Here is a 26,636-nt window from a genome sequence, read left to right as displayed (position 1 = left end):
AGATTCTGTTTGTAGTTTGTTATTCCTCCCCTACGTGGACCTTCTTACCTTGTTAATTCTGAAACTACAAATTACCTGAAAGAACAAAGGCTATGGGGGAAGGTTTAATTCTCATGTTCAATGCATTTTGACACTTGAGCAATCTTTCACCTATCTCAGTAGGTAGAAAATAAAGACAACCCAGACTAAAATGCCCCAAAATTAAAGCACTGAAAAAAATCAAACTTGAACATGGTTCAAAAGTGCCCAGTAGACTGCTTTTTATAGAGGACTGAAATGAAATTCTGTTTCCAGGTTTTCCCTGGAGCATTCCAAATCTGGACCCATGGCACCATTACTGCATTTTAAGCACATTTACTGAAATATAGGAAACACCTTTGCTCTTTATGAGTTCAAACACTAAATGACTCAGAATGAATACCTGAAGTAATGTGAGCAGAGCCAGATGGTTAGCATTTGTAGAAGTTAGTACAAAACAGCTCAGTCTGTACTTTCTAAATGCTCAGAAGCAAAATATCCCAAAATATTTCCAAACATGTCAAAATCAGAAGTTCTTCATATGCTTTGTGGAGAGATTTTTGTTTTAAAGTCAGCTGTATGTTTTTTTTTCTTAGGCCTGAATAATGATGCAAATCTGATGAGAATTAAGACAGTAAAGGAGCCTACAAAATCCTTTGGCTACACAGCAACAGAGAGGGGGTCTCCAGAGAAGGAAATTTCATCCGTCTGCTTTGCTGACAGGAGAAGGCTCAGCGTGATAAAAGAGATCCTGCCACTTGCTCTGAGAAACCCCAGCAAACCCTGCACTGATACATCTCCTGTGACACCTGCTCCAGCTGATCCTTCGCAATTTGACAGGGCTGGAGGGCTGAGGGCTAAAGAGGAGGTGGGCCAGGTCCTGAGAACAAGCACAACATTTCATGTGTCTGATCTGGCTCTTGGCTTTTGAGAAGGTTGAAAATGAAAAAAATCAAATATTTGGGCACCCATAATGTTATGTTGCCAAGGCTTTGCAACCTATTCTCTGATGTTCATCTCCTACTTGAAGTTCATTTCACAGTACAGTATTGTTAGAGAGTTCTTTATTTTGCCTTTTTAACATTTTACCTTATAAATCAATCCTTTCAGGTCCCTATTCCTTATTCTCTTAGAACTTTTATCTGTGCAGGAGAGCACTACATCATTTATCCCTCTCTAGTCCTCTGGGGACTTCACTGAAATCCTCACCTTGAGAACATGAAAACATGAACTGGCCCTGGCTTGAGTGCACAGCCAAAAAGCCTTGGAGGCTGCAAGAGACCTGAGGCAACGTTCCACATGTGTAACACTTCTTTCTCAATTTACATGAAACATACTCATTTGCAAATACTGACAACACAAACTCCTGATAATCTACGTGCCACACATCACAGACACACTTGCCACAGCATGACAACACCAGCTAACATAACTTTAGAGAGTCCTAGGGAAGAGCTTTCTCTCACAAGGCTGGCTTTGTAGCTTTGTCTCCAGAGCTTTTCTGTGAACATTATTGTTTAAGGCTATGATTTATCTCAGTTGTTGACTGGGAGGAGAACAATGTAATGGTCTGAACCTCACAAAATTTCTCAATTCCATGTACTGGCACTGCTTTTCTTTCTGGAGTGAAAGTGTGTTTAGTCTGTTTAGCCTTAATAATTCATGAAAAAATAAATAAACAGGCACTGGCTATGTTGTTCTTTCCTCCCCTTATAAATACATCATCCTGATATGTGTTACCTGCTGCAAAACCCAGCCAATTTGCTCTTTACAGATAAGATGAAGCATCTTTTCCCAGTGAGGAATAACTGAGTCAGACCGCATTACCTGCAGTCAGGTTGCAGGTGCCAACCAGCTGCACATCACTGCCCCCTTCCCCTGCTGCTGTGGTTTGCCTTTCTGTGACCTGCTCCCAGGGACTGCGCAGAGAGCAGGGAGGGGGAGGCTGAATGCACTGCTTCCACTCATAGAAAGCACAAGCCTTGCACAGCAGTGGCTCCTTTGTGCCTCTCTACCTGAAGGAGGATTCTGTGTTTGGCCTCTAGAACTGAGCATGGACAGAGCTTTATTCCCCAGAAGTGGTGTGAAATTTCCCCATGTTATAATTCAATTCTCATAAAGTGGTACTATCAGAGCAACAAAATATGCTGCTGTCCTTTCATTCCCTGTCAATCCATTTGTGTTTACAGTCCATTATGTAACCACTGAACTTGAGTTTCCTCTGGTAAAAAATCAGTAAAACAAAAATCAGGAAGGATTACACAGCAACAAACTAGTCTAAAAACCCACTCTGGTGGCATTTCTTAAAATCTGTGCCAGATGGAAGACTTTCAACTAAGAGAAAAACTTGGAAAAGTCCCATGTCTTCTGGCTGAACTATGAGAAACTAAGTTCCATTGCACCGACATGAAAGGCAGTAAGAGGCAGTTCATAAATTACACTCTGCTGCTGCCACCACGAGTTACCAATTTGTAATTTTGTAGAGATTACACCAAAGCCATGGGCAACATCAACCTGTCCTGAGCTCTCAAACTCTCATTAGCACAGGACAGTGTCACTCCCAGTGGCACAGGTAAAGCTATAGTGCATATCCCCTCTTAAGAAAGCAGAGTCCAGAGCAACACCAGCCACACTCTGAAACCCAGAGCTCCCCTGTGCACAGAGTAGTGTGAGCTTTATGAGCTCACACATCATAAGACACATCAATTCACATGATTGCAAAGTGGATTTTCACCTGTTTTGCAAAGTGAATCAAGAAAAGCAGAAGTTTTTAACACTTTAGTTAAGTTTGATCCAATCCCAATTTTTTTTTTTTTAAGTAGCTGGTGACTTGCCAAATGAGGAAACACAGAGCAGTTCACTGGAATTCAGAGGGAGCTTGGAGAAACTGCAAAACCCAAAGGTACGAGGCCCGGCCCATTCATTCCTCCCTCTTTAGGCAGGATAGAACATTCCCATACTGATTTTTCCTCATGAAGGAAAGGAGAGAAGGGAGAGAGCTGGTGTCAGGTGAGGATTTCAGGGTCTGGCTCATCAAATTCCAGGAGAATGACCACCCTCGTAACCCAAAACAGCTGCTGTGTTTATAGTAAACATAAATGATAACTGGGTGGCCTTTGAAGCCACCATGTCCAGTCCTGGTAATTATGGACAAGTGGATACAGCAGTGATGATCCAGAGCATTTGTTTAACGTTCAGACATAATTAAGGCCATTATCAAATTTCTGCCCCTTCAGCAAAAAGGGGGAATGAGGTCAATCGTCTGATACCACTGGCAGAAAAGCAGGGGAGGAGTTTCTTCCCAGGGTAACTCACAGTGGGTAGAATTCCTGAGTACCACCTGGTGCAGCGGAGGCCGTCGCTCGGACGGAGGCAGGTGATGATGGAAGGCCCCTTGGGCACAGCAGCCAAATGGATTCAACACCAGGGCCTCCCACAGAGCTGTCCCAGCCCCTGTCCCTTGAGTCCAGGAGACAGGGTAGTTCAAACACCAAAGGCATGTCTTGGAATGTCACTTCTTGCGTGAGGGGAGGGGGCGGTGGCAGCATTACTAATTGCAAGGAGGTATTGCCTGTGTGCACTGGGAAGGACTAACGCCCCCAGTGCCACCCCCATCCTGACCCATGGTGACTGGTTTGTGAAGGATGCTTTCCTTTCCCAGACACCCCAGCTTTATGGCAGAGGGAAATACCTGGTTTGCAAAGGGTTATCCCAAACACCAGAGCTGATGAAAAGGTAACTACACAAGGCCTTTATGGTGGGAAATTGAAATGACCCATAGTGAGAATTATCAAACAAAATCTAACCAAGTATGACAGTGAGAAAGGCTGGAGGGATGGGGAATGAATTTTACCTTTTCAAAGTTGGAGACCTAGTGCTAGGATCCATGTAGCATGTTTATTTCCTAAATAAAACCATATTATTATAGTGCATCTAAAAATTCTCCAGAAGCTGGCAGGAGCTGCAAATGCCCAAACTGTCAAAACCACACTTGAACCACACTTCAGTGAGATCAAAAGCACCATTCACAGATACCTGAGCATCCCAAAGGCCTTTTTTATTGTGACCTCACAGGATTTGCTTTCTTTCCCTCCTCAGAGGGACAAGACCACAGGTTGGGAAGTGGACTGTGATGTCAAAATGTGGCATGGAGGACCTGGAGTAAGACCCCTGCAGAGCTGCTCTGCATAAACACAACTTGTTGCTGAGCAGTCTAGCTGTGGAACACCATCTATCTCCTCACTTGCAGGAGTCCCTGGAACAGACTAATACTGCCAGCAGCACCTCTTGCTCCATCCGAGGGGATGTGGCTCCAGCAGGCCAGAGGGGCTGAAGGGATGGGGTAGTGTTCCCTCGGGAGCTGCTCCCTGAGGTCAGGGCTGGGGCACAGTGCCAGAGCAGCACTGAGAATGCTCAGAGCTCTCTGCTCAGAGGATAAACAGAGGGTTGAAATCTCTGGGGTTGTTAATCTGTCACCTTTCCCCAGCACTGAATTAATTTTTTTAATGTGTTTTTAAAAGGAAAGTAAATAAAAAGAAAAAATAGAAGAGATGATAAATGGAGCCCTTTCTATTCCCTTCATCACTGGGCAATACCACCCAGATGTCTGGCAGGGACAAAATATTAAAAGGTTTTTTTGCCTTGCCATCCCCAAGAAGCATCTGGATTCACAGAAGCTCTAATAATCTGTCTATCCCAGATTTAACCTCCTCTCCCTGCTGCTACAGAAGCAAAAATGAAGTGACCCTGCTTTTTCCAAATCATAAAACTGTGGACTGCATGAACAGTGCCGCTCAAGTACAAGCTGATTTAACACCATGCTAAGCTAGTCCAAAAAGACCCTGAGTTTCCATTGTGCTGCCTGGATTTTCCTACTAAGAAGCTGGAAGAATGCATCACATAACATGAATCTATTCTGTGCAAAGCTCGCAGCTGTTAAAACAGCAAACAGTTTCCCAGAGCGTGTCTGTGTTTGCTGCAGAAGGGAGTGCGTGAGGCTGCCGCCGCACTGGGCAGTGAATCGGCCTGGGACCCGCGGGACCCGGCCCAGCTCTGACCTGCTGTGTGACCTTGACCCTGTTACTGCACTTCTTTGTGCCTCTGCTCCCTTTGCAGCACTTTATCTGGCCTGCCTGTTTACCCTGTCAGCTCTCTGTGCTGGGTTTGTCTGCTGCAGCTCGTACACATGACACAGGCAGGGGCTGATACCATAATATTAACACTTGCTAGCCAGGTTCTGCACAACTCTTCATCCTGGAGCAAGGAACTACTTTCCACAGCAGTGAAATATGGTAAGAGCTAGTGCAGAATCTGCCATCACCCATAAACACAGACTGAATGACACACAAATCCTGACAATTGTTACCACCTCTCTTCCCTGAGGTGGAAGCAGGAAGAATCACTGCTTCCACCTCAGGGAAGGCCTTCTGAAACCCAGTGCCTTGCAGCCAGGTGCTGTTGGCCTTTTAGATGAGAGGTGCTTGAGGAAGCATATTGCCACAGGGAGAACAGAGTTTCATTGCATTCATCTTCCTTGAAAATCTAACTGAAATAAAGCAAGCCCTTGGCAGCATGTAACAGGAGAGGAATATGCTCCAGAGACTGCTGCAGTGCACACGGTCCTGGTGACACCAGGAGTCTTTCAGCTGGATTGTCTGCTTTCTTCCTAACACAGCTGCCATTGAGGAGCAGCAGACAGACTTCAGCCCCTGCAAAGAGCACTTTCATCTGTGCACCATCTCTCCAACTGCCAGAGCCAAAAGTTTACTTGAACCTCCAGCCAATTACTGCTGAAGACACACCAACAAGAGCTAGTTCTGTGGGAGACATGCAAATGCATGCTGGGGTTCCCGTGAAGGTGTGAAAGCTGCAGACCATGTGCTGCTCCTCTGAACACACCTGTAATTGCTTCTAGCCCAATATTTACCTTCCTGAAGAGAGCAGTGACCAACCACCCAACAGCACCTGGCTACTGTACAAAGCCCCAGTGGAGCAGCTTCCTCTGTTTTGTGTGAAGGAGGAAGTGGGGGCAGCTAATAATTTCTTCTCTGTAGCTGTACCACACAAGTAATCAAACAACTGCTGACAGTTGGGAAGAGAGGTGTTGGGAGAAGGGGGCAGGGCGGGGAAGGACCATGTGTTAACCTAACTGATAAGCTTTGCCCAGCCACAGCTCAGCCTGTCTTGAAGGTGGGGTGATGGGCATGTGGATTTGTTCTTAGCAGTTCACCTGCTGCTGGCTTTCAGCACTTTTTATCCCGTTGTTTTGTTTACCTTACAGGCCTATTGTCATCACCTCCGCGCTGCCAGCGCCGGCCTCAGGTGCGAGCGGTCCACGAGCGCTCGAGGTGCAGCCACCACAGGATCCTGCTGGTTGTGAAAATTGCTTCCTTTGCTGATGGTGATAACATCAGGCAAACAAACGTTGTGTGGACTGTTGAGCTTGTCTTTCTCCTCGGGACTTGAATTGCGTGGAGCATTCAAAGCAGTATAAATACACCTAATGTCCAGTAATGAAGCTGGCGCAGACACGAGCAGGTCTGAGTACCACTTGATGACAGATTCTCTTGTGGGATTATTGCATGAATGGAGGTGCTAAGCATGGTTATTGTTTTCAAGTAAGATTCAAAAAGACTGCTTCCCATCTTTTGAGCTCCCATTTTCAGATGTAAAAATCCTGCCCAATAAAGTCCAAGATATTTGCATGGGATTTTTGGCCCACTGTCCCAATTACACACACAACACAGGCCCAGGGAAAGGCATCCTGCCTAATTCAATTTTGTAAACTTTCTGCAGATTGGGTAGGGGTGGGTGTGTAATTGGGAAGAACCAGTGGATGTGCCTTTGCTACAAAAGTGCCCAATAGTTTAAAAAACCCCATTCATGCGTCTGTCTCCAATTCACTTATGTGTCCTTAAGAAGGTTTTCACTAAAATACAGCCCACCAGCTTACAGTGTTAATGAATCACCTGCTTCCCTTGAATTTACTCCCAGTGTATTGGCAGAGCACAGCCACATCCCCCTGTTATTTATTTTGCTAGACAAAATAAGCCAAATTCTGTGTATAAAATCCACAAACAGTACAATTTCCTGATTGTTTTAGGACATCTTCTCTGTACTCCCTCCAGTATCGATCTACTTCTGATTATGGGTCAACCAATACGGAACACAGCATTAAAGATGGGATTTCCCAGATCTCCTAGATGGCGTTGACATGGAGAGAGGGCACCACCCACCAAGCACAGGCATTCAGCACTGCAGACATAACCAGTATCTTTAATGGCACCTCCATCACCATTTGAGCTCTTCTCCCCCCTGTCCCAGGCACCTTCCCTATTCTGCTCACACAGCACAAGGGTGGCTGGTTCTCAGGCCTCATGCTCAGAATCCTGCAGCAGCCTAGTCCACAGCTGCTCAGCCACTCAGGGATAGTGGTGTGCAGCTGCTGAGCCTCAGAGCCAGCCTCCAAGAGTCCTGACATGGATTTTAGTGGGATTTACTGCACTGAAATGCAGAAAATCTTGTTGCCTTTAGGATTAGCCCCTTCATTTGCACATACAGTAGTGCAGGCTGTCTGGGTCCACTTCCTTGCACATGGTGCTCAGTCCTTCAGTTACCACCGAAAAAACTACTCACAGGACACCCACAATTTTAATTCCATCTATCAGCAATCATTGCAGTAGGGCAGCTTCCAACTTTTACTGGAGCAAGGACTGTCAGGAATTTTATCACAGTCAACCTAACTTAGGTTAATTTATACTCATTATGAATGATCGTAGGTCATCAAATACAGATTAGTGATACTGCAGTACAGGAGTTTTACAGTGCTCTTGGAACTAAAATGTAGTTATTTCATTAGAAATGTTCCAAGTTTTCATTACAAATGGAAAATAACACGGTTGGAGCAAGGTGGGCTGAGGAAAGGCTGCCTGGGCAGGAGCAGTGCAGCCCTCAGCCTCTATGGCCCCCAGAGCCTGCTCAGGGAGCACAGCTGCACTGCAGGGTAGCATCCCACAAGAATAACAGATAAACACACTCACTTCACAAGCCACTGGGCACTATATTTCTTCTGATGAGAACGATCCATTATTCTTCCATCCTCCTCTCTGTGTCACATTAGTGAGCAGTTTTACAAAGCAAGTCAGGGGACAGCTTTATTTACTCCCAGCTGCACTGCACGGCACCCAGGTCCGTCGGTATTGGTTACACATGACCTCGGGTCTTCCATTATGGGCTAATGTCTGCAGCCCTCTGACCTCCGGAAGTGCTTGAGGAAGAGCTGCAGTAAATCAGAGCAGCACTTAGCTGTGGAAGAAGAAAGTCCCTCCTTATCAATCTGCCAGCGGGAGAGGAAGGACTCTGGCTGGGCTGCTGAAGGGTGATGTGCTCTCAGCTGCTCAGAAAAATCCACAGACAGAAGCAGCCCTTGCACTGCATGTTGCCACCATGGACTGTAAGAGTGAAGGCACAGTGGCAGGAACCTGGCTGTGTTCCTCTCTCAGCCTGGGCTGCCAGGGACAATCCCAGCCACTCGCTTCATGGGGCAGGTCCCGTCTATGAACACCTCTGCTTGGCAGGCACAGACTCTTCTGCTTTCCCTTGAGGATGCCTGGTCTCACACACTGACTCCACGGCACAGCGAGGGCCAACCCAAGCCTAAGGCTGACCCTGCATAAGGTCTATAATCAATCCTTACCACTCAGCCTCTTACCAGAGGACGTGAGCAGTCTGTGCAGTCTCAGCAAATTCGTCATCATGGAGTTAACCCAAGGGTGCTGTTAAACACCCTGTGGGGCAGAGCATGAGAAATTACAGGTGGAAGCAATAATTTAACCACAAAACACCACACTTGCAAACCATCATCAGTACAAGCAGTTCTTCCCGTGAGGGTGGAAACAAGCAAATTTGCCACATCCTGTGCCGACAGGTGGAGCCCCAGAAGGACACAGAATTGGGAGAGCATTAGGGAATGAAGCTCCAATCTCTGCTGGTCCTGCAGTTAGCAGAGGATTTCAAAACTAGTAACAAGTAGCTATCAGGGAGGCCCAAAGAACATTGGGATGGGACGAGGTACTTCTTTGTTCTGGATGGGCCCTGAAGGGGAGAGGATGAAGATCTGCCGATGAAATGCATAACTTATCCTTTACAATCAAGGCAGGAGGACCTTGGAGAACAAAACAGTCAAGGTGGCAATATCACTTTCCTTCCCCATTTATCTCATACACAGTTGTAGTCTTTATCTCTTTCTCAGAGTGCCTGGCTCAGTCAGGTCACAGGAACTCCTCATCCCAAAACCAATCCTATACTTCATACAGTATATTTCTTTAAATTTTAATTTTGCTGTCCAAGAAACAAATGAAAAAGCAGCTGATCAGCTTGATCAGGTCTGGAGAAGGCTTGAAGATCCAACATCCCATCTCCATCCTTCACCCCTAGAGCAAGAATACTACTCAACATAAAAAGCAAGGAAAGACAAGGGAACAAAAGGATTTTTAATGCATTGGAATGTGTCATATGCCTAAAAAGTATTCTGCTATGTCATATACATGCATACACAGATCACTTTGTATGTGTTTTTTCCCTCTTGCCTGTCTCCAGAACAAACACTGCAATTGTACTCTCCCATAACTGTTTCTTGGCTGCTTCTACACATTCCAGTAGAGCAGCATCACAGATTCACTACAGGAAGGACTCACTCCCTCAGCTGATGCAGCTCACTGCCAGACCAACATTATCCTCTGTGTGTGAGGACTGGTTCTTTGGGGAAAGGCAGGGTGTAACAACTAGCAAAAGGAGAAGCTCCACCCTTAGGATACAGGAAATACTATCAGAAAGAATATTTTTTTTCTGGCAGAGCTGAAGATCCATACAAGATTCTCCAAGGGTGGGGAATCACCTCCTAGTGACAACTCATTAGGTCACCTGGAGGGGTTTTTTTATGGTTTATGTGCTTCAGGGTTTTTGTATTCTATTGCAAAAGGAAGTTTACAGTGGGGAGGTTTTTGCTCAGCTACTGTTAGAGACAGGCCCAGACCGAAACCTTCTAATTACAGAATCCCAGATCTTGGAAATGCCCACACATGTATTCACAAATCCAAGTTCAGACCAAATTTTCCACTACCTAAGGGCCAGTAATTGGGGTGTTTTTAACATGTAAATAGTAAAACCAACCAGCAACACAAACAGAGACTGCAGAAGGAACACCATGTTTCCAAACACCATGTTTCCAAACAATGCAGGAAAGATTTTTTGAAAGAATCAGCAGCACCCATTGGGATCCTGGGAGTCCAGATTCCTGAAGCCAGCAGACGTGACTCCCTTTTGCCTCACCTCAGTAACTATCTGCTTGCTGTTTACTTGGTGTTTCAGAAGTACTAAGCCACAAGATCCTGCCCTGTCAATTCTGTCACATTTCATGTGACACCTGTCCCTCTTCTACATGATGATAACGACTTTGAAATTCACTTGGCATTTCAGCTCCCTTCCTGCTTCTCTCAACAGCTACACAAACGATGTCAACACATACAGAACAAGAGTGAATCATGAGCTGACAAGCACAAAGTGCACAGGAGCCTGTTTCCACAGGGTGATCCCCAAAAAGATTTTAATGCACACATTAAAAATGTATCGAATCACCATTTCTCATGGAAATAAGGGAGCCAGAATTTATTGCTCTGTTCATGATAAAGCCCCGGGTGTTGTTAAGCACTGATGCAGATGGATCTTGCAAAACAGAAAGCTAAGCTAGGTAGACCCAAGCTGCCTCAAGGACAAAACTGAACTGTCCCACATGTGTCTCTCAGTTGTCACAGTCACCAGGGCTGTTACCTGCTGCTATGCCTGAAGGAAGGAGCAGGACCACAGCCCAGCTCCCCACACCAAATACACATTATGTGACATTTACATACATTTACACAGCCCAGCTCCCCACACCAAATACACATTATGTGACACTCACACTACAAGCCAGAGTTTCTCAAAGGCATACACTACTAAATTAATGCATATTGATAGCTTATCACAGTCCTATACATTCCCTACAAATCTAGCCTAGGATAAAACACAACATATGGTATTCTTCAGATGTTTCTTATTTTGTAGTTACTTCATCTTTTTTCAGTGCGAAAATTGATTCAAATATTTCTCTAGCCCCCAAAAAAAGAAAAAGAAAAAGGAAAAAAAAAGAGAAAAAAAGGCACAAATAGAAACCCAATGTTATTTTTTGTGGTGCAGGCATTTAATGTCAGTTTCATATTATGGCAGCTTAAAGTCCTGACTGCCACCTAAGACACTATCTGAAATAAAATAAGAATTGTGGCACGTCTGTAGCCAAAGAAAAGTATCACCAAGGCAATAAACTCCTGACAATACTAAGTTTGGCAGTGGAGATGTCCTTGCCTTTCACTGCTTCAGCCTATTCCCAGAGTGCTTTTATAGAGCACTGTTTTAAAATCACAGTCATTCAATGACCAGATTTATAGCACAAGTGGAAAAATCATGCCAAGGGTTCCTTCAGTCCTGCCCCATAAGCCCTGCCTAAAGCCTGCCCCCTCTTTATTTTTAACTTTTTTTTTTTAAACAAGAGTTTTGTGCCATGAACACACCTATCCAGCAGCCATGAGCAGCGACTGGTGCACAGTTAACATGGGCACTCCAAATACCAGGGCCACATCAGCTCGTGCTTCAGTTTTACAAGTCTCTAAAATAGGAATAAATGCAACTCAAGTGTGCAAGGAAGCTTTTATATAAATATGAATAAAATGAATTTGAGAGCTTTGAAAATTTGATAGTGCCAGTGAAATCCTGCTACTATGAAGACAACCAGACTTTGCTCCCTTCCGTACTAAATCATTTTGAAACCTGTTTGCTGACTGTTTTTATAGTTACTGTAAAAGTGAGAGAACTTCCAAATTCACACTGCCCCAAGTATTTTTTACCACAGAGAATCTTACTGCAATTAGTCTGGTTTGTAATGGAAAACAGATGAAAGGAGAAATTAAATCAAAACCTTGCCTCATATCTAAGGTGTTTTCATGCCACACATCCCAAGTAATTTTCCCAAAACCAACAACATTAAATTAAAAGCTCAGATATTTCTACCAGACCAAACAAATGCAGATTAAGCTGAAATTTAAATGGAAAGTGAAAAGATTTTTCCTTCTCCTCACCTGCCAAGTCTTCAAAGTTCAGGGCTCTGTGTTTCTCTTTCAACACTTAGCAGCAGAAACACCTAGGGTTGAGTGGAGAGATTTCCTCCTCACACTGGCATTATTCATTATTTCTGAAGTGTCGACAAATTTCTTCAACACTACACAATGCACACAAACAGGAGTCCCTGCTCCAACAAATTTACAGTCTGAGGTGTTATCTTTGTTGTGTTTTGGTATATCACCAAAATTTCAACAGGGTACCAAGTGAGCCCAATCCACCTTCCACCAGCAATTTTCCACTGCTTTTAATATGAGCTGGAACAGCCCCAGTCAGACTAAGTTATAGAATTAGCTGTTGCAGGAGAGAGCAGAGTTCTTGGCATGCCTGCAAACAGCAAAAAACCTGATTCTCAACAGTTTTGTTTGAAATTAAGTGTATATTTGAATGTTTTCACACATAATACATTTTGAGAACTAAAAGAGCTCCCTTTTCACTCTGTCTTTCAACCCCAGCAGTGCTACAGATCAAGCAGAAGCAGGCAATTTCTGAACCAAGGCAGGCTGGCAGCTACAGTAACAGCTCCAGCTGGTGGAAGTTGGTGAAAGTTTTGGTTTATTTTGTGCTGAGCTTTCTGCCAGGACATTTCACACATTGGAAGTGTGTATTTTCTCTGACATTACTGAAAGCCTGCAAGTGTTCCTGCAAATAGCCCCACAAATTTATTTCAAATTCAAATTAGGGCAATTTCTGCTTATCCAAACCTTTGCACTGAGTTGTTATCCATGCCTTTTCTCCAGCCGTACCCTGTGGAAGAGAATGCAGCCACACTGCCCTGTGCACTAACACACATCTATTTACACCCAAAAGGCTGTACAAGGATAGCACCAACTGGAGTTGTTGCCCTTCTGGCTTGTGCTCTAGCTGGGCATGGATCCTTGCCAACATTCCTGTGTAAACCAGACAGGATTTTAAATGTTGTCATAATTAATTCTTGCAGTTTAAGCAGCATTTCAAACCACAAGTGAAACAAATTGCAGCTAAAGGCAGAAGGGACATTACTGGCAAAAGATTGGGAAAAAAAGCATCTTAAACCCACACCCACCACATGTCCTAGGTACTGCTGATTCACATCATGCCAAATGCCACAGCTCACAACAGCCTGACCCCACCACTCCACAACCATGCTCAGTTCAGACAAAGACAATGTGAAACGACTGAGAAAACCTCACAGTTCACAGAGCATCTTCAAACTCACATGCCAGCAGTATCCCCACCAAAGGCCTCTCCAGCCTACCTGGTGCTGTCTTCTGGGAGAGAGGGATCTGAAAGGGCTTTCCTGCTTGCAGCATTTTGCTGACCTGTTCTCCCTTCCAAAGAGGGCATGGCCAGGAACTGCTGTGACCATCCAGACAAGATGCCAGATGTTCTTCTCCTTCTGTCCTCTAGCACTTCTTGCAGTTATCCCTGCTTACAACCAGTGCTTTCCTGATTTCCTCAGAGATGTCCTCCTCCCTCCAAGATGAGAAGTCCAAGGGGTTTCCATTCTTTTCCTCTACTGCTTTGCTCAGTCACTCAGCCACTATGGAAAGCAAAAATGAAGATCATGAGACTTGTGTGCAACAGAACAGATAACTTGTTTGCCATAAGATGTGAAAGTTTTCTCTCACAATTCTTATGTTCAGCTCAAACAAATTCCTCTCTGATCCTTTTTAATGGTGCTTTTTTTTCTGTTTCACTGATATTTCCAAAAGCCCCAAAATGAACATAGGCATAAATAGCTTCCATCAGAAAGTATTCAGTCTACCAATCTAGAAACACTGCTTGGGGATTTAATAAGGTAACTGCTTGTCTATAGTGCATCAAAACACTTCATTTCCTGAACAAAGCTTTTTAATACTTATTAACGTTTATTTAGCTTGTACTTAACTTCCTTCTTTTGAAAAGCTTTCTCAGTTTCCTTCTCTGATGTAGCATCACCCCACTGATTACACATGAAGAGCTGACAGGACCAGACTCACTGCTCAACTCTGTTCAGTGAATAATTCAGGATCATCTCTTTCCACCCTAAACTGATCTGTTTACTGTGGAACCACTCTGGGATACAAACCTAATATCAGATTGGTTATTTGGATAAGAAGGGGATTTTTTGCCACACCTATCAGATGGAAGTTAAGTGTTCCAAGATGTATTAGGTTTAGGTTATTGTGAAAATGGGATCCACTGTGAAGGTCACATGCAAGCTTAGTTTCTGAATGACTATAAAATTTTGGATACCCAGGTTGAAAGCACACGTCCAAGTTTTATATAGAAGCTGCCTTCAGGTTGAAGAAAATAAAAACTCCCAGGGAATGAAAGACTAGCTGACTTCCTTTATAAACCCTGAAAAGTCTTTGGGGAGAAGAGGGCTATACTTTTGACATCTAGAAATAACCTCCTCTTGCTCCTCGTCTCCTACCTTCCACTTGCCCATTTCCCATAAGGTCGTTTCCAAACACAATTGATTTGAAAACTCAGATTATTGTGTTAAAATTGCTGACTGTGTACTTGGCACCCTGAGCCAGATTGGGACAAACCCCTCAGGTCCTTTTTCCAGCTAATTTATAGCAATTTTTGTTGAGACAAGGAGTTATGGTCTGTAAAAGGCTTGCTGTCAGCCTCTCCTGACACCCCAGCACCCTGTCAGAGAAGGGACAGAGCCTGGGAAGAAAGTTTCAGCAGCGATCAGCTGGTTTCCAGATGGGTGGCCTTCTACACACTGTCCAACCCCATGGGTCCAATAAACCAGCCCTGATTTTGCACTTTAAAAAAACAAAGATACAAACCCTCCTCTACTCTCCAATAGGGTTTTATAAACACGGTCCCAGTCTCTGTGTCAAATTTATTAGGAAGAAATTAATTCTGCTGTCTCTCTCTTTGTATGCATGTGGCCAGCCCCTTTTGCTCCAGTTTCTCATTTTCACATGGGTGAAGAGACTTGCATCATGATTTACACCCTTCTGGGTTGTTTTCCCATCAGAAATAAAGAAGGGGCTAAAACAGTCAGAAAGTTGAGGGATTGGCCTCCAAGGTATAAAACCACCCACATGAGGCCATGTTTGTCCTCAGTCTGGCATAAATTCTCCTCTTGTCTGTCCTCCTCACCTTAGCAAACCAGAAGAGCACATGATTCAAGAGGTACAAGGCTGATCAGCAGCACCAGTGGTGAGAAAATGGCCCAGTTCAGAGCAGGAGAGCATCCTGGCCCTGGAACAGCACTGCCCCTGCACCAGTGCTGCTGCTCGGGGGCTGCTCTGCCCCAGCACCAAACTGCAATCACACCCAACCTGCACCTACACATCTTCAGTTCCCTTCTAACTACAGCAATCTGAACCAGCCTCTAGACAACTATTTACTCAGCTAGTATGTCTGTCTGTTTACATTAATTGTTGCATGCATAACTTTCCCTGTATTTAGCCCAATTTCCCCTTTTATTTTCAGTTCATTGCTCTTACTGGCATCACTCACTTCAGCAGTGCACAGATTTCACACTTGGCATTACCCTGAAGAGAGCCAGGAATGGCTGTTGTCACTCTTTTGCCTGGTAGGTGTCTCAGAGCCAATATTCAGGCTTTGGACTTTCCTCATAAAGCTGCAACTTCAAAGCCAATTTTATTCCTCTCTAAACTCAGTCCAAGAAACATGAGTACTTCTACATAGGAACCATTAGGACTGTTCTCTCAACTGTCCCATCAGGATGATGACCCTGATTATAACATGCTCAGAGACTTCCAAAAAGTGCAGAGGTAGAAAACATAATTGTAGGGGGAGACTGATTGTCTTCACAAAGAGTGAGTAAATGTCATATTTAATAAAGATGTTGAACTAAATTTTTAGGCATCATAAATGCCTGCTCACTAAAACTCATAATTATGGATGATCCTGGAATTTGAGTATGTAGGCTTTGTACTGAAGAAATTAGTAGAAACTATGCTAAGGAACAGAATTAATTGTAAATACGTGATAATGATAGCACCAATCCCTTAGAACCTCTGAAGGATTCACTGTGTGTGTGGATAAGAATGAGCCAGCTGACACTGTGTAAATATATTCTTTTTTTAAAAAAAACCTCCTTTTATGAAGGTCCCTTACGAAAGTTTAACAATGGTGTGAGAAGGAGAAAATTGATAATCCCATCATTTCTCTGATATATCTATTAGAAAAACATCCAGATTTGCTTGCCATGACTTGCAGCCCCCTGAAGGCTATGACCATCTTCCCAACTTGGCCATGGCCAGGATTTCATTCTCAGGTATGACTAAACCTTAAAGAAAAACATGTCCCACAAACAATTACAGCATTTTTCATCAACACAAAACTCATCAACCTCAGCAGCACAGACAATATTTGTTAGAACAATGAATTTTTAGTGGCAGCCTACAGAAATCTCATGGCATAGGATCAGGGTTATTACTACTTTTTTAGAGGTATAAAGTTCCCTCACTAGGTGCACTGAAAACCAGAGCTCCTTCACAAAGAAAGAGTGCTTCACATCCACTATTAATAAGCTTTCACTGCTGAGGTTCAGGACAGCCACAAAAAGTTAATATCAATCTTTCCCGTGAAGCTCTGCCCATCTGCAGCATCTGGCACAGATTTTAAAGTACAGTAGACTCGAGTTTTCCAGGGAGCAGCCATCATTCCTGTGCTCCCTCTAGAGTGACTACTGGAAGCCAAAAGCATTTAAGCAAAGCTAGATAAAATCAGCAGCACCCAATGTGGGTTCTTTCTGGTTTCCTGCAAGTAAACAGACATGTTTACAAGGGGCTGTACATTCACATCAATCATAAGGTGACTTTGTTTACAGTAGAGGAATTTCCTGCAGGCTTTTGCTGTCCTGGTTTCTTTCTCTCTGTATTTACTTTTGTTCAAACGCAATTTTAAAAAGCCATAGGTACTCCAGCTCAATTCAAAACGTGACACGCTGAAATCTGAAGCAGGCTATAATTCATGCCCAGATTTAGTTGTTCTTTTTCTTGTTTGTTTGTTTAAGCTAACACACGCCTCTGCATTAAAAAGCCACTTTTCTCTACCCATCCAATTCATCTATACCTGGAAAAAGGCAGCTTTAATTTACCACTCCATTAAGAACTGCTTTTCTCATCAAACCTACAAAACAGCAGAAAGCCACCTTATATAGGGATCAGGTTTATAATTCAGGCATCTAGAGACAGATTCCTCTGGAGGAATTAAAGTAAAAATGTTAGTGAATGCAACTGAAAGACTGGTATTAATAGCACCTGAGCAGCTGGGATTAAGGACTTCTGCTGCCATGAATCAGAGTGAACTATTTCTCCACCACTTCACTGAATAAAAAATTATTTCAGTGGGAATTTAATTTGAAGAAACACTACAGAATTTGGCTGCAAAGTTCAGAACTTGGGCAAGGAACCATGTTGGTTGTTCTGAGATACACACTTTGATAAAAAATAATGAACCAAAAGTTCACTCTGCTTAAGCTACTGGACACAGATAGGAAAAGACTGCAGCAGCTGGGCAGCCATCACACCTGCTATGATGGCACAGATCCTGCAGCTGCTCCACCAGCCCCCTGAAGTGCTCGCTCTGCCTGAGCTGTTTGCTCTCCATTCTGCTGCACGGTTCAACCACACTTCAGGTCACTCTGAATTATCATCCCTGAGTGCAAGTGTGCACTAAGAGGTCAAACACAGGAAGGGCCAGCAAAGGACACTCCTTTAACACACAGGTTTTAGGAGGCAAGGCACATCTAACCCCAAAGGCTACAAAAGAGAGATGCACAAGAATATGAAGAGCAAAGCCAGAGATTGCCAAGAAGGAAGTATATTAGTGTTTCTAAGTGGCAGAAGAGGGAAGTAGCCCTTCTGTTTGCCACCAAGAGGCTAAGTTGCACAATTAGGAGCAGGGCCCACATGAATACAAGACTTCTGGAATTTCTTTTCAGTAGTTTCCAATGCACAAGCCATGATTCAGTAAAAATTCAGCCTAGTACAGGCTCTCTTTGTTAGCATCTGTTAGCAAGAATGTCAGCTAATCAATACATTTTTATTGCCAGATACCTACAGGGCTGGAATAGACACTATTTCTGACATTATGTTCAGTGTTCTTCTTACACCTCATTTTCCTGGAAGCTGTTTTCCTTCAGCTTGTGTGGCATCATTATTCATCTTCACCGATGCTTATCTGCCTCCATAAATTTTCAAAAGGCCATCCAGGGAGCTGAGTCCCTCTGGACAGCCTACCAAACTCATGCAGCTAACTTCTCCACCTCACCACTTCATGCTTTCAGACTGTCACCTGCACTTGGGTTGGGCTTTGGCTCTCCATGGTGGTGGGGACCCCTGTAGTTGACTTGCAATGTCCCCACGGAGCAGTTTCCCTGCTGTAGGTGACAAGAGGCAACAGCCAGGACTTGGCAATAGACAACAAAAAAATCTTCCCAAAGCTGTAATCCAATTTACAAGCAGCTCCTCGTACCACATTTGTGTGTCACAGGTGAATAGAGCCATGAGCCATATCTGTTAGCAGCTCCTGCTGCAACCAGACTTCTGCAGAACTATTTGGCACCCTGGAGAATACGTTAGCAAGCCTGGAACTGCCTCCTGGAAACTTCCCAGCCTCTCTGTTTGCTTCTCCAGACAGACACCTCTTCTCCCATTCCAGGTACCTGCGTTTTTCTCTCCCATACACTGGCAGAGCCCTGGGTTCCTCAGTGCTTTGTGCTTTTGAGGAATCCTGGCTGCACACTCACAGGGCAGAGATAAACTGGCACATGGTGCTTTTCTGTTCCACAAGTGCTGTGCCCCAGGAGGATTAGCAGCATGAAGAGCAGGACACTCTGAATCAGCTGGGGAGCCCTGTAACCACTTCCTGCTGACCTCTTGGCAAGTCACTCATCTCTCAGGGTCCTGTCCTGCACCTCAGCTACTGAACTGTCTGAAACAGCACCTTAAAGGCACAAGCTCCAAGCTTTATGTCTCTGCTCTGCTCTTCATGGTTCCTTTGATATTATGGCCAAGTCAGAGGATTTGTGAAACTGTGTCCCAGCCTGGATGGAGGGCTTCTCCTTCAGCACAGAAAAACATGAAGTGTTGACACCACAGGGGGCACAGAAGGACACAACACCAAAATTTTTTCAAAGATGCCCACTGCCATCCTAGAAGCTACAGAGAGCAAGATCTGTCTCCAGTCACAGGCTGGTGAAACCAGGCACCCACCATGCTCTGTCACTTTGCACTAATGCTCCCCACTCTATAAATAACAGTTATTGGTGTGTGGGCCATAGTCAGTAGAATAAGTACCAAGCACATAGGATATACCACCTCCAAGTTAAGTGTTTGAAGGGAGTAAAACTAAGGTAAATTTCAACAACTCTCATTTCAAATCAAGTGAATAAGGCAATGTCATTTAAACGAAGGGGGACACAGACAACTGTGCCATGCATACTTTGGGAAACACATCAGTATCAACAGTATCTTGGAATAATATATTTAAGAGAATTATTTTAATTCTGAATACTGTCTTGCCTCAGGATCAGTTTCTATTTGTCCCAAGACATGTTGAAACAATAAAGAACATTTTCTCACCAAGCCCCTGCAAAAAAATTTCTCTTAGGGGTTTAAAAAATTGGCAAAAAGCCTTCTGCAAGAAAAGTGGAAATACTCTTTATTGCAAAATCATCACACTCCTTCAAAATGTGCATACAGATACTGGCAACTTAAAAAACCCTCATGTTTTAAACAAGGTTCTTTTCTGGCAAATACAATGACCACTCGGCCTTTAATTTTAGAAAAGGACAACATCAAGCAAAACTTCCCAGCACAGTACACAAATAGATGATTTCTGTAAATATTTACACTGATGAAGCATCTGCTGTATTTGACAGGTAGGTTGTGATATGTTTGCTTAGCTGCAGGACAACGAGATTCTGGAGCTTCTATGTGCTAATACAATCCAGACAATCATCAGGTATTTTGAAGGTTTAGAAATAACCAGGAGATCACAATGAACACCCAAGTGTTTGGCATTTGCCTTACATTATCTGACTTAATAAGTCATCTGAATAAACCTGCATGTACATAAAACTCAAGGGAACTGATCAAAATGAAGAGCTACTTTGCATCATGTCTGGCTAGAGCTTTAAATTCTTCTAAGGAAACTGGCTGAAGTATAAGAAAAGAGGCTCACTTCTTCTGTGAACCTCTTTAGAGCAGTATCTGCCACACAGAAGATACTGAGGAAGAAGAAACACATCCCTAGCACCCCACGTCCCAATATTTTAGATGAAAACACTAGGTGGTAGCCTGAAATTCATCAGACTTCAGAAGGAAAAATGTGAGTTACATCAAGTTCATTTTAAAATCACTCTTTTGCTGCAGAGAAGACCATAATGGCTGTTGAGGCTCTATGGAATAGCAATGGGTACAAGGACGTGCTGTGGGTCTCTTTGGCAGTGCCTGTCACAGTAGCTCAGAGCTAGCCAACAGTGGGAGGAGGAAGAAAATTAATTGCAGTGTATCAAACAAAAGACCCTGCAGTTATTACCGTCCTGAGGATCCCTGACACAGAGCGGGCTCACTGCAGGGAAAGAAAAAGCAGCACAGTGAACTGACTCCCTTGGCATCATGTACTCAAAGCCTACACAGGAAACACAGACAAAGCCTCCACAGTTTGCACCCTGCCTGCCAAGAGGAGGGGCTTCATCTACCCTACAGACAGGTACAATGTGCACTAGGGATAGGGGTAACAAGGAAGAAAACCTACTGAACTCAAAGCAATGAAGTCACTGAGGAATGGCTTCCTTGTCCTTGCACCCCACGTGAGGATACACAAAGTCTCTTCCTTCCTTTATTCACAAGTACCCCACTGGGCCTGGGTTACTAATTTCATCAGAAAAAGCACAATCTATGCCATGAAGATAAATGAGCTACAACTGGAGGTGTTTTTCATGTTTAAAGCACAGTGGGCAGCAGTAGACACCTAAGTACTTGGTATTTCTCCTCCCTGTAAGAAAAGGGTTTCTACAATTTTCTAAGAAAAGCAGAGGAATCCTCAGCATTCCAATCTCCTTGTCATTGTTCACGGTGAATATTTGCGTAACAAATCCTGCATACCTGAATTTCCTTACCCAGGCTGTGTGCATGCTCACACCTGACAGCAGTTCTGCTGTATTTCCTGCCATAAGATTGCTTGGCAAACATCAGGGATACAGCAGCAAACTCAGCTATCTTTTTAAGGAATACAATAAATTCTAATGTAAAAATTAGTCAAGTGTTCTTCCTTTCCCCATTCTGCTACTGATTAAAAGTTGTCATGAACTTCACAGACCTCCCACCCCTCCCCATCTACTAAAACCATTTGTCTACTTCACTGGTGGGTGTGGCATAACCATTTGCACTGCCCTGCAGCATCAATTCAGAAAAGTGTTTCAGCATAGGATTAAGGTCCTCTGGGTACAACACCAAAGGTAAGCAAATGCCCAAGGACACTGCTGACCTGGCTGTACCAGTGAATCAAGATTTTCAGCTGTCAGGCTTTGTATGAGCATCTTGCTGATGTACCCTGGTCTCAGGGCATGGGCAGCAAGCAGCAATCAACACTAGGGCAAAGTAGTGCTGGTGAGCATAAAAGAATAGCATTAAAGCTAGGAAGGAAACACTTAAAGATTCAAACCACAGGATGAAATGTAGGCAGCAAGAGACATCACAGCTAACAGGAAATGTTTTAAAGCCTCCTCAGTATCAAGATAATTGGACCAGATGATCCACTATGGTCCCTTCCAACCCAAATAATTCTGTGATTCTGAGAAAGTGAGAAAAGAAAGTGTTGGTGGCTTGCTCTCCTTCTCTCAGGTCTGTGATCCCTGATCTTAGAAGGAAAACTGGGAGTGGAGCAGGGAACAACCAGCCCAGACTGCTTCTACTCACACGTCCAGCTGTCCTGCTGCCACACAGACAAGCTGATGTGGCACAAAGACACAAAGGAGCACAATTTGGAAGCAGTGTTGGACTCCTGGGGGCAGAAGATGATCACCTGTGCTGTGCTGAAACCAGTCCTGGGATCCCCCAGCGCCCTGCTTGCCCTGTGGAACTGAGAAGCTGATGTCTCTGGGCACCCCACGCCATTCTGTCCATGGTTTGGTGTGGTATGCCCTAGGAGAACACACACCTGCAAATACACTCCTCCAGGAGGCAAACAGAACAGGAAAGTAGATCTCCACTAGAAAGCAGAAAACCTCCTGATAATAAGCTGTGACTGAAGTGAAATTCTCTTTATGCAAGGCCATGTGATATCCAAAACCAACCCAACTGTCCTTCATTTTGATCTTTACCAGGAATTATTAGCACCCCTCCAGGAGAAAATCCACCTCCTGTATTCTGTTTCCAGCTGGCTCCAATTCACTCATGTTCTAAATGTCCCACTGGATTCTTCTAACATTTTATAAGGTGTCAGCTTAAATTCCTGTAATTCGTGGCCCCAACTATGGCTATTAGCATACAGTATGAAAAACAATATTTGGGAATAGGAGAGCCAAACTGTGAAAGTGCAGTCTCTAAATATGGCTGCAGCTTCAGAAAGAGTTTGCAAATGTCCAGAGATTGGGCTGCTCTCATGTAAACCAGGTCACTTAGACATCAGATCTCCTGATCTGATCACATGTGCTGGAGCTTGAAAGAAGCAGGGAGAAGGGGAACATGTGGAGCTACATAAAACCTCCATTTGCAACAACTACCAGCATACATTTATCTTGAATATGTCTCCAACAGGAGAAAATAAAATTAAAAAAACAAAACAAAACAAAACTCCTGTGTCTGCTTGGCTCAGGACATAATAAAAAATGGCAAAATTTCTCTCTATTAAGACAGACTATTAGGGCTTTTTGTCCCAAGAAAATGGAGGATTCCCTGCTATGTAAATGCTTCTTTCTGATAGCACTTGGTCAGCTAAAAGATGGGGGACTGATTGAAGAATTATTTGGTGAAATCTGGTGCCTTCCTTTCTGCCATCTCACGTGCAGCCAGCTGGCTAGTACCTTAACTCTCCCCTACCTAAGCATCCTGACAAATGGGTTTTCAAACAGCTCTAGTCCCTCTGGAGGGGATTTTCTACAAGAGTACACAGTGATAGAAGAGGGAATGGCTCTAAACTGAGAGGACATGTGTACATTAGATATTAGAAAGCAATTCTTCCCCAGGAGCCTGATGAGGCACTGGCACACGCTGCCCAGGAAGTTGTGGCTGTCTCATCCCTGGAAGTGGTCAAATTAGGTAGGATGGGGCTTGGAGCAACCTGGTCTCGTGAAAGGTGTCCCTGCCCATGGCAGGGGGGTTAGAACCAGATGGTCTTTCAGGCCCAGTCCAACCCAAACCTTCCATGACTCTGTGATAATAAATCAGGAAACCTTGTCTCAATTGATAACTCTCCAAATTGGAGAGGAGTGAGAATAGAGAGGAAGTTTAAGTCTTGGAAAAGATCCAGATATTATTACATGGAGTGTAATACAACAGAGTGAGAACTAGATGAAGCTAATAATGAAGTAAACATCAATAACAAATCTGTCGTACCCTGAGCAGCAATATATCATCTGCCTGCAGCCTCAGTTTAAAAATCCATATGTACAAGCCCCTTCTGCATGTCAGATTTTGATTTCTTCTCTCAGTCACATTCAAATAAGTGTCCCCTGAAACAACCTCATCCCAAAGGAAACCACAACTTTAAAGTGCAAGCTATGAATATCCCCATGGCTACAATGATTCTCAGCAGCATTTGGCATTACAGCCAAGGTCATTTATTCACCAGCTAGAAGGGATCATTAGTGACCTACAAGTGCAAGTCTATTACAAACCTGTAGGTCTTAAATGAGCTAACAGCACATACCGTCTCCAACCTTTTAGGGTAAGTGTGAAGATGCCTCTTAGATCAGATCCTCAAGATAGCCTGGGGATACTGATGCATTCAGGTTTGAGATTCATGCCAAAACAACCCCAAATAAAAATGCTGTGAAAAAAATCCAGTGTCAAGGTGTCTGGTTGGGAAACACGAGTGCCAAAACCACTTATCTTGTCTGGGAACACAGCTTTTAGAAATTGCAGGCCTATTTAAGGGGTGTATGTGGAACACTGTACAGAAACACTCTTATTACCAAACAGTAAAGAACTAATAAATGTTTCAAGTAGGATGAACTTAAGCTTATCTCCACTTTTTGTTGTTGTTGGGAGTAACACGATACAGTGATATTAATGGACACATTTCCCATGAGTGTCCTGGTTGCACCTTTATACTCCAGTGTATGGTTATTGATGAGCAGTATTGTATGTGCAGTTCTTCCCATCTGGGTGCAGAATCTGCACTTGCTATATTTGGAAGCTGAGTAGAAAGCCAGTTGGCCATCTCCCCTCCTTGCCCTCACAGGATGCCCCTTTATAGCCCAGCAATCACTAAGCTCTAGGCTTTATCTTTAACCAGTCACCCATCTTGACTCAAATGTTTGTAAAGTTTCCCATTAGCCCATTTTCCTCTGTTTCACACCACCAGTATTTCAGCTCCCATTAAACTGAAGCAAGGAGACATTCAAACATGACAGATCATCTCAGGATACTTTATATTTAGAAATCAGCCTCAGGCTACAACAGTTCCTGAGATTCCTACCTCCCTTCAGACCCAAGTTTATAATGTATACCCTATGAATCACTTTAATTTCAAATTAGCACTGTATAGTCCCAAAAAGCCACAGAGAAGAATGAGGCTTCCACTGAGCCAAAAACCTCATAAATGTCAGGAAAACATGGCCCTAACCTTACATAAAATCCAATCTGACTTGTTCTGGTCATTGGAAAGTTGTCCTCACAAACACTCTGGTCTTCTCCCCACCCCATATATTTTATAATTAGTTGCTTGCTTTTATTTAACAAAATACTTTTCTCACACACTGCCTTCAAGGTTACCCTACTCCGGCCCAATGTGAGCTGGCAAAAGATAAACACGAGCTGCCTACCAGATAAATCTAGAGAGGAACACACTCCATAGTAAAATCCTCCATTGCATCTGTTCCCTTCCCATGAACAACTGCTGCAATCTGGTATTTCTGTTCCAAGATATTTATGTGTTTCACACAGCAGTGGGAAGCGATTAGGGAAGGCAGCCCCGACGCTGCAAAGCGCTCACCAGCTGAAGCGTGCGTGTGGGACGATCAGCTGTCAGTCTGAATCCACATGGATTTTGTTACCTGTTGCCCCTGTGCAACACAGTAATCAATATTAAGGGATTACACTCTAAGAACATGAGTGGGGTTCAGTTTTCTCTAAGTGACCCAAGCACATGCTCAACGTGTTTGTATGAGGAGATCAAGTGAAAGATCCATTAGACAATAAAGCAGCACAAGCCCACGTTCCTGTGGGCTGAAATCAAGGGCACATTTCAAGCACTGAGTAGGCTAAAGAAACTTGATGCCATCTGAAACACCCCTCAGCCAGTGCTGGCTGGCTGGATAGAAAATTCTTATTATCTTCCTATCCTGCTTTGTCCTTGCTAGGTTTTTGTGGTCTCAATAATAAAACAGCAAAGTAACATCCCAGTCAGAAAAACTGGGATGCCAGTTTTTAAAGTGCCACCCCATGTTTTCTTTATGAAGTGCTTCATGTATTTGCCTCCAGTAGCTTTTTCATAGAAGCTAAGGATATTCATGGGGAGAGGCGTAGCGAAACCAATCTGCGTCTGGAAAAGTTGATATGCTCCTTACTTGTTGTAACCTGAAGCCACTGCCTTCTTTTTTCCCTTTTTTTTTTTTTAATTACTGGTACATATTTGAGACCTAAGCCAAAATGATATAAGAAGGAATCCTGCTGTGGCTTTGGTGATTACTTGAACAGGTCCTTTGATGGCAAAAAACACCCGTGCTGATAGCAGAGTATAAGATCATTTCAAATCAGGCCATAAAGCAGGAAAAACAGATGACCAGGTGACTGCTGAAAAAGAAAATCCTAATGTAAGTGCATGTGGTGGTCTACTATTGCAGTGTAACCCCAGGTGCTCTGAACTCCTTGTCAAGGAGGCTGCAGTGCTTTAAAAACTTTCATGAGCTAACCACTGCAACATCCCATGGAAACAGGGAGGTATCCTTCACTCTGTAATCTGGTAGAGAGCTGATGTGTGCTCCCACCCCTGTGGGGCTGGGGACTCTGATCCCAGAAGGACCACACAGTCTCATCCAGGAAGCCACTGACAGCACTGGGACTAAGCCTGCAAATCCCAGCCTTGTCCCTAACCAGAAGAAATACTTCCTCCAAGATGAAGGAAGAAAATAGACAAAGTTAGGTTGATAGGCTAATCTGGTGACAGTTGCTGTGCTGAATTTCCACATTAGACAGTGATAACAATAATAATTCTCTATTGAATGCACAAAAATATTAATAATGCATTTCTTTTAGTAAATATTTAAAGCCTAGTCACATAGT

At 43.8% G+C, this 26,636-nt stretch overlaps 1 long non-coding RNA gene across 2 annotated transcripts in view; it reads right to left on the bottom strand.

The window, feature by feature from the left end:
* Positions 1–8,300: 8,300 nt before the first annotated feature.
* LOC135282824 (uncharacterized) overlaps positions 8,301–26,636 on the bottom strand; it is a 38,614-nt gene continuing 20,278 nt past the window's right edge. Inside the window, exons 2-3 of one of the 2 annotated variants that reach the window (XR_010348851.1) lie at positions 13,463–13,747; positions 8,301–8,322 (exon numbers count right to left, since the gene is read on the bottom strand). This is a non-coding gene — a long non-coding RNA (uncharacterized LOC135282824). Of the gene's footprint in view, positions 8,323–12,199; positions 12,248–13,462; positions 13,748–26,636 lie in introns of those variants that run through there. The other variant, XR_010348852.1, reaches the window with a different exon arrangement.

This window comes from Passer domesticus, chromosome 17 (assembly GCF_036417665.1).
Source record: "Passer domesticus isolate bPasDom1 chromosome 17, bPasDom1.hap1, whole genome shotgun sequence".
NCBI lineage: Eukaryota > Metazoa > Chordata > Aves > Passeriformes > Passeridae > Passer > Passer domesticus.
This window is presented reverse-complemented; position numbering and strand designations above follow the sequence as displayed.